The following is a 6,914-nucleotide window of genomic DNA, read 5'->3' as shown; positions in this document are numbered from 1 at the left end:
TATTCCATATGTAATAAAATTAGGGTTTGAGATCTTTCTCTGGTATGGAACTATTCCATATGTAAAAAAAAATAGGATTATTTCCTGGTTGGAACAATTCCAAATAGAGAACTTTTCCTATTCGAACAATTCTAAATATACATATTTTACTTTTAGAATAATTCTTAAGGTAGATTTTTTTAAAAAAAAATTTTGGAACAATTCCAAATGTAGTAAAATTAGGCTTTCAAAACTCTAAATTGTACCGCAAATGGATGAACTTGGTTATGGCCGCCGCTGTCACTTTTCAATTTACAATGAACCTAACCGTATACATTTGTCTAACAAATCGGTAAATCTAATGCCACACTGATATGCCAAAAACAATCAATTTTACAAAACAATATTACATATATCTTATATATGAGAAATCAAATACCCACTATACTACTTTTAATTCAAAATAAAAATCAATAGGCTCTATACCAATGGAAGGGAACGAACTCTTCAATGTTCCCCCAATCTTGTTCACTCGTTACATGAACTAGGCATATTTAAATATACATTTTGATTCTTGCTCCGAGTTTATCACATTGCTTGTAAAGTTTTAAACTCGCACAAATTTTTTTGTAACTGTTTTTTCTGTTAGTTGTTCTTTCATTTTCATGCATTGCATAGTGTATTTGAGTCACTCTCGATCTTTCGATGCCTCAAAATTCGGGGTGTAACAAAATAGGTCTCTTAGGTATGTATTTCATAATACAATTTTACATACAATGTATATCCTAGTCGTTTTTCTTTTTTCCTTTCATAAAGTTAACATGGAATCAAAAACCTAAGATATAGTGTTCGAGTATTTGTTTGGTTGTCGTTTTAGTCTTCGATACGTATTTTTTTCAAGTTGCACTCGTAACTTAGTTGGTTAGAGCACTTGTTTCGCAAGCGAGAGGTCTTGAGTTCAACTCTCAACAAGAGCACAAATAAATTCAATGTTGTTAGACTGAATTCTAAAAGTTTAGCCTAAAGAGTCATTTTATATAAAACAAAATAATACAATTTTAATATTAGATTGAATTCCAAGAGTTTCATAACATATCTATTTCGTAATACAATTTTATTTGATTTGGGTTTACATTATAAAGACAAATTAGTATTTTGCTTATTTTTCTCATTCCTATAAATATGTCTTTTGGGTTTGTATTTTATGATACAATTCTATGTACAGTGTATTGTAGTAGTCTTTTCCGTTCTCTTCCCTAGTTGCTTGGGTGTTTATTCGTTTTGGCGATTCAAGAATTAGTATGTTTTTAGTTTCAAGTAGCTCTTGTAGCTCAGTTGGTTAGAGCACCCGTTTAGTGCGCGGGAGGTCTTGAGTTCAACTCTCAACAAGAGCATTATTGCCCTCTAGTATGTTTCCAATAGACCTTGCTCCCCACAATAGCAATTAGTTGTTTAGGTCTAGAATGATACATTGAATAGAGAATATTTTATTCGGTCTAGAAACCGAGGATTATCCATCATATTTCCTGGCAACAAAACATAAAAAAATGCTATTTTAAGTGAAAGATAACACATTATTTTAGTCTTCCATACATAGTTTTTCGAAGTGGCTCTTGTAGCTTAGTTGGTTAGAGCGGTCATTTCGTATCAGAGCTTTATGTTCGCTTTATGTTCTAGGTAGGCCAGCAAATACAGTATACAAATTATATGTTGCTCAATGGCCATTAGAGACAAAAAGTGAAGAAAATGAAAAATAAAAAGAAAAATTTGACGTGGGTATAGAGACTAAAAAGAAAAATGATTTTAGTTTTTTAGGAGAACAATATTTTGTATACCAAAGGTACAAATACTTTTCGAAGTGGCTCTTGTAGCTTAGTTGGTTAGAGCGGTCATTTCGTATCCGAGGTTTAGGTTCTAGGTAGGCCAGCAAATACAGTATACAAATTATATGTTGCTCAATGGCCATTAGAGACAAAAAGTGAAGAAAATGAAAAATAAAAAGAAATATTTGACGTGGGTATAGAGACTAAAAAGAAAAATGATTCTAGTTTTTTAGGAGAACAATATTTTGTATACCAAAGGTACAAATACTGTTCGAAGTGGCTCTTGTAGCTTAGTTGGTTAGAGCGGTCATTTCGTATCCGAGCTTTAGGTTCTAGGTAGGCCAGCAAATACAGTATACAAATTATATGTTGCTCAATGGCCATTAGAGACAAAAAGTGAAGAAAATGAAAAATAAAAAGAAATATTTGACGTGGGTATAGAGACTAAAAAGAAAAATGATTCTAGTTTTTTAGGAGAACAATATTTTGTATACCAAAGGTACAAATACAGAAACTTGGAAGTAAAAGAATTTTCTTTCTAAGGGGAGCACTCAATCTATGTGTATCTACCTTTTCGGTTGAATTCTTGTCGAAAATTAAAATTCTTATTATAAAGCAAGTTTGAATAATTAATTTCAACTCGTGCCAATATCTAACTCATGGAAAAAAATAAGACCAATGCGCTGCACAGGAAGCGACACTCCCATTTCACTTTTACATCCATGCATGACCTAAAGATAAAAGGGAAGACCTCGACAAGATTAAAACCACGGAATGAAAATAATTTTAAGTTTGCATTACAAGGAAATCAATTGAATTCGAGGACGAATCCTCTTGAAGAATGGGAGAATGAACGAATAAGGTGTCTTAATTATGCCACAAAAACTTCTTGGTGGATAATAAGATTGTAGGGTACGTGTTTAAATTTAGAGATGTTTTATAGTATTTTTTTCACTTTAGAATATTATATTAAAATTCTAAGTTAAAATTAATTAATGGACGTTATGGTATTGATGGACAAGACATTTACAACATTTCAATGGACTATATATTACTTTAAAGGTTTATTTTCAAGGTTATAAATAGTCATTTATGTTATTAGTATGGTACAAAGATTTTGGATATTAGAATGAAAGTTGAATAGTATGCTTCTTTACCCATGAACTTGTTCTTTTGCATTTCTTGTGTTTAGATTTACGTGCTAGAGTTATGCAAGTAGTCTTGACTGAGTTATTCTGTGAAGCGATTCGAATCATGAGTTTATAAATGAGTTTTTTTTTTTCTTTTTACTCTTTATCTTAATCATTGAGGTAATCGGTTCAAAAACTTTCTCTTGGATTGATTGCTTATCGTTTTGTGGTTTCTTGGATAATTTAGATCTAAACATCTTGTTCTTCAACAGTAATATTAGATCGAATTTCAAGAGTTTCATAACATATCTATTTCGTAATACAATTTTATTTGATTTAGGTTTACATTATAAAGACAAATTAGTATTTTGCTTATTTTTCTCATTCATATAAATATGTCTTTTGGTTTGTATTTTATGATACACTAGCTTGGGTGTTTATTCGTTTGGTGATTTAAGAATTGGTATGTTTTTTGTTTCAAGTAGCTCTTGTAGCTCAGTTGGTTAGAGCACCCGTTTAGAGCATTATTGCCCTTTAGTACGTATTCTCCATGATTGTGAGCTAGTACATTGAATAGAATAGAGAATATTTCTTTCCGTCAACAAAAGAGGATCGTTCCCCAAATGTCCATTTACAACATGAACGTTATATGTCGTAGGTACCTGTTTATATGTTGAATTCTTGTAACAACTTGAACCCCAACAAAAGCTACAATTAACTTTATTATAATATAAGATTAAAGCCATTTTCGATCTTGCTTCCACTATTGGTACAACAATTGGTATCATAGTTTTGTGGTTGTAGCATTTCGGCACACAACAAGTGGTATCAGAGCTTTGAAGGTTGTATTAACTTTATTATAATATAAGATTAAAGCCATTTTCGATCTTGCTTCCACTATTGGTACAACAATTGGTATCATAGTTTTGTGGAGCATTTCGGCACACAACAAGTGGTATCAAAGCGTGGTTGTCGTATTTCGGGAATTCTAAAAGTTTTGACCCCCATCAACCATGAAACGTGCTCACAATCGTGTTATGTAGTATGCCATGTAATGTGGGTCATGTGAGACGCCATGTAATGTAAGAAACATATATGCGATGTTAGCACTACTTATGTAATGTCATGTTAGATATGTTAAGGACCTCATGATGTATGTCACGTGCATCGGGATTCTTCCCCTTTATGTTACGAAAGAATGAAATACGATATTTATGTTTGTCATGATATCATGCGGGCCCTTTTCTGTTCTGTGGTGTTCGGCTACGTGTAACACGTTGTGCTCGACCAAGTCAGGTCCAGGAGGTATGTTTACGAGCTCGCCTGGTGGGTCCATGTACACGTACATGGGTCGTGTGTGAAGGAGTACCACACACCCAACCCTACCCATAATAGGAAAGCGCCCAAGGCTATGAAAAGTTTATGAAAAGTTAAGGTCCCGCTCATATGTTGCATGTGTTTGCATTCCTAACCCCAATAGTGGGTGACTTACTGAGTATTTCATAAAATACTCAAGCCACGTGTTACCTACATTTGTGAGGTAAAGACCCTACATTTTTTTTCAGGTAGCCACGTGTTACCTACATTTTTTAGGTAAAGACCCTACATTTTGTTCAGGTAAAGACAGGGCAACAATGTACGGTTGACCAAGCTTGAAGCTGAGAACACCATGTAAGTTGGAGATGGGATATTTTTAGGAATTTACCATTGGACTGTTTTAAGTCACAGTAGTATTGCTTTATTTAGATTCATTTTTAAATTCATTTAGCTTTATTTAGATTTATTTTTAAATTCAGTTATTTGAAGGTGGAGATGGGATATTTTTAGGAGGTAAGCCAATGTACGGTTGAGGAAGCGTATACAAGTTGGAGATGAGATATTTTTAGGAGTTTACCATTCGATTGTTTTAAGTTACATTGATTTATTTTTAAATTCAGTTATTTGAAACTCTAATTCATTCTTAAATTAAGTTATCTGAAAGTTTATTTTTGGAGATAAGGTTGTTTTGGAGCGATTCATTTTTAAATTCAATTATTTGAAAGTTTATTTTTAGAGTTAAGGTTGTTTTAAATTCAGTTCTTTGAAAGTCTAGATTCATTCTTAAATTCAGTTATCTGAAAGTTTATTTTTGGAGATAAGGTTGTTTTGGAGGGGATTCATTTTTAAATTAAGTTATTTGAAAGTTTATTTTTAGAGATAAGGATGTTTTGGATCTATGAATGATTACGAAATAGAAGGTTATTTATGATGAGCTTACGCTTAATAAGTTATGTATGCATGACGTCACTAATTAGGTTAAAGAAAATTAGGGTTGTTACCGTTGTTCTAAAAAAAGTTAACTCTTAAAGGTTAAATTGGTAATCATCTCCACCGATTAAGCAAATTATGAACTTGTTGTAAATTGTCATCAATTTTTTTATTTAATTTAGTTATTAACTCTCATCCCATGTATAGCCGTTTTGGTTAAATAAAAATATTAATTTGGTTATTTAATCTTTAACCATTTTAATTAATATCTTATTTATTTTGGTTATTAATCCTCATTTAGTATATATATAACATTCATATTCTACATGAATTATCCCTATATAAAGGGTTTGTGTAGGAGATTGAGGATATCGGAATTTGATTGAGTCTGTGTGTCACATTGTATTTTGAGTGACATTTTGGAGAAACTTTTTGGTAAGAGACTTTGTAGCGTGAGAGTGAAGTATTCACTTGTAAACACTTTGATTATTAGTGATTGGTGGCTATACGTGGATGTAGGGGAATTTCTTGTCTCTGACCACATAAATCTTTGTCTTTTTGTTTAAATTTCATTAGTTGGTGTTGTGAGTACATTTGATCTTGCTTCCACTATTGGTACAACAATTGATATGATAGTTTTGTGGTTGTAGCATTTCGGCGCATAACAAATGGTATCAGAGCTTTGAAGGTTGTATCATTTTTGTACAAGTGGTATCAAAGCCTGGTTGTGGTATTTGGGGTATTCTAAAAGTTTTGACCCCATCAACTACAAAACATGCTCACAATCGTGCTTATTTTCTTGAAAATCAATTTTCAAGAATTGTATTTTTCTACTTTCATCCAGATTACTTGTTACAAATGGCAGAGTCATCTGATATTAAATCAGGATGTGGATCGAGAATTTTGAGTTTTAATCTTGAAGTAGAAAAATTTGATGGAATCAATAATTTTGGTGTTTGGCGCAAAGTTACTGATTTGTTGGCCATGCAAGACCTTGATGCTTCTCTCGTAACGGAGATGCCTGAAAACATAATGAAAACATGACAGATGCATAATTATGTATGACTCAAATTTGATCTTGGTTATAACATATGTGAAGATGGAAAGCTCAAAGATTGGAATTGAGAAGTTCAATTGATCCAATTTTGGTTTCTAGAAGATGTAGATGGAAGATTTTCTGTACCAAAAAGATCTCCATGAATCTCTATTGGGGTGAAACCGAATATCATAACCACAGAGCAGCGAAAGCTCAAGGATCGGCAGGCCTTAGGGTTGATTTGGTAGACACTGTCCAAAAATGTGACGTTTCACATTATCAAGGAGAAGATAATGTAAGTTCTATTGAAGGCGCTATTAAATAGGTACGAAAAACCGTTGAGTATGAACAAGGTGTATTTGATTCGAAGATTTTTCAATCTACAAATGTCTGAAGGTAGATCTGTTGTGGATCATATAAATGAATTCAATATGATTTTAAGTCAACTGAGTTCGGTGGAAATTAATTTTGAAGATTAAATTAAAGAACTGATTTTGATGTCCTCTTTACAGTTGTGGGATACTGTTGTTGTCGCGAACAACCGTTCCCAAATATCTAATAAGTTGAAGTTTAATTAAATTTGAGATTTAGTTATCAACCAAAGTATTTGAAAATGGAAAATTGGAGATTCTTAAGGCAATGCTCTTAGTGTTGATCAAAGGGGAAAAAGTAAATGAAAGAGCCCAAACAAACAAGGAC

At 32.4% G+C, this 6,914-nt stretch overlaps 1 protein-coding gene and 1 non-coding gene across 3 annotated transcripts in view; one reads left to right on the top strand and one right to left on the bottom strand.

Moving 5' to 3' along the window:
- The window catches only part of LOC111799331 (ER membrane protein complex subunit 2-like), a 146,256-nt gene that overhangs the window by 4,755 nt on the left and 134,587 nt on the right, over positions 1–6,914 (bottom strand). The gene's annotated exons all lie outside the window — the stretch shown is intronic.
- Positions 1,300–1,373, top strand: TRNAT-AGU. The gene has a single exon. It is a non-coding gene; the product is annotated as a tRNA-Thr (tRNA).

This window comes from Cucurbita pepo, chromosome LG07, assembly GCF_002806865.2.
Source record: "Cucurbita pepo subsp. pepo cultivar mu-cu-16 chromosome LG07, ASM280686v2, whole genome shotgun sequence".
Taxonomy (NCBI): Eukaryota; Viridiplantae; Streptophyta; class Magnoliopsida; order Cucurbitales; family Cucurbitaceae; genus Cucurbita; species Cucurbita pepo.
The sequence above is the reverse complement of the archived record's forward strand: the minus strand, read 5'-3'. Positions and strand labels throughout refer to the sequence as shown.